The sequence below is a fragment of the Talpa europaea genome (assembly GCF_964194135.1).
Source record: "Talpa europaea genome assembly, chromosome: 13".
In the NCBI taxonomy this organism is placed as follows: Eukaryota; Metazoa; Chordata; class Mammalia; order Eulipotyphla; family Talpidae; genus Talpa; species Talpa europaea.
In genome coordinates, this window is record NC_140080.1 from 58,160,892 (window position 1) to 58,162,598 (window position 1,707).

A 1,707-nucleotide genomic window follows, 5' to 3' on the forward strand; every position below is an offset into this window, starting at 1 on the left:
GATGACTGATGTATGACAAGGGACCCCAGAAGCTTATCAGTGGAAACCCTGATAAGATTGAAACAGTGGCGTGGGATCTAGGGCTTCATATCAATCATAATACTGAGTCATCAAGCAGATGAGAAGTGCCTGAGATGCAGGCTCAAGACTCCTGATGCTACAGATTACACAGCACATTTTCTAGTTTCACCCTCCCTTTTCTCTTTGTTCTGCTTCCCCACACAACTGATACTGTATGACTATTCTAAAAATAAAAAGGCCAGGATCTTGCTCTTTAGCACCATCCTGCATTATACAGCCTGCTCCAAGACTTCTGTTTGTCAGCACGGTGTTGTCAACACAACAAGGATATTTCATTGAGCTAAGGAAAGCTCTCTTTCAGCTAAAAGCATAGGACGCCTCCTTGCTATCCATGGTTCAGGTTCTTTCTCCATTAGCAGGATACTCATCAGTTCTGCAGCAAAAGTGGGCAACCAACCAAGAAGAAAATGGCTGGCAGCAAGTTTGTCCTTCTAATATCATCTGTTTTCCACAGATGGCTCCTGTGGTGATCACTCTGTTATCAAATTGGACTCCATGCCTCCTTACCCACTAGAATTCCTTTCCTGAAGGAAACCCACCTTGGCAGGTTTTTGTGATATAGATGAGAATATGGAAATGACTTTACAGAGGGACAATTGTGGAAGAGGTGGGATTGGAAATAGAGCAATTGTAGCACTTTGCATCCTGGATCTGGCCCTTTCCTAATAGCTTACTCACCATTGCTTGTGATGCATCAGTGAAACCAGGGCATACCCAGGTGAACTTTGAGAGAACTAGAGGCACCTGCTTGGTTACATCATGATGAGGTGGCATCAGCCTTGAAGAGAAATGACCCATATATTCAGTAACAGAGTGGGACTTTCCCATTCTGGTTGCTTCCCTCCCCAAGTTAGCAATACCCATCAATTGAATAAAGAATGGGTAGAAAAACAGACCTATTCTACCCTGCTTGTTTCGTTCAGATCATGCTATCTAGATCCTTCAGATATCCTCATGGGACATATCAGAGATAATTTGATAAAGGGGAGGTGACAAAAGGCCATCTCCACACCAATCTCATAATAAGGCAAAACAGAAGGTGAACTATATTTACTATACCACTATCAGCAGTGTTAACAAAAGCTCCTAATTAGGCAATCAAATGCCAATATAAGAAGAAAAACTGAAAAGATGACAATTGTTAATATCAGAGGAAATGTTGAAGCATTAGTAAGTAATGGAAGAGGACATCCTTTGGCATGTGGCTTGTTAATGCTAACTGCCAAAATATGAGTGATATAATTTTGAATAAAACTTGTATTTTAGAACTGAAAATACATAACAAATTTCAACCCACTACTGAATTATTTTTTCTCTTCACAGAATTAGGAAAAATAGTGCCTGCCCACCCCTAGTGAGTAAGCTGGAGACTGGGTCAGCCTTCAGGGGGCAATACTTGTGGTACTGACTCCCTCAAGCAGGCATAAGACCCAACATCCTACTACAGTGAATGACTCAGCACCATCCTAGACCCTACAAAGCCCCAGTGACTGAGACCACACTCTGACAAATTCCAAAAACAGTGGGAGAAAGGCACACACCCAGAAGAAGACCCAACTGTAGCAGCATGGACCAGTGGTGAGAAAGAAAAATAAAAATGACCACACAAGTCCTCGGGGAAACAAT

General features: G+C 42.2%; 1 pseudogene across 1 annotated transcript; it reads left to right on the forward strand.

The window, feature by feature from the left end:
* The first annotated feature begins 235 nt into the window (after positions 1–235).
* Positions 236–1,074, forward strand: LOC311183337 (NAD(P)H pyrophosphatase NUDT13, mitochondrial-like; annotated as a pseudogene). Its single transcript has one exon. The product of its transcript is annotated as an NAD(P)H pyrophosphatase NUDT13, mitochondrial-like (transcript).
* The last annotated feature ends 633 nt before the right edge of the window (positions 1,075–1,707 follow it).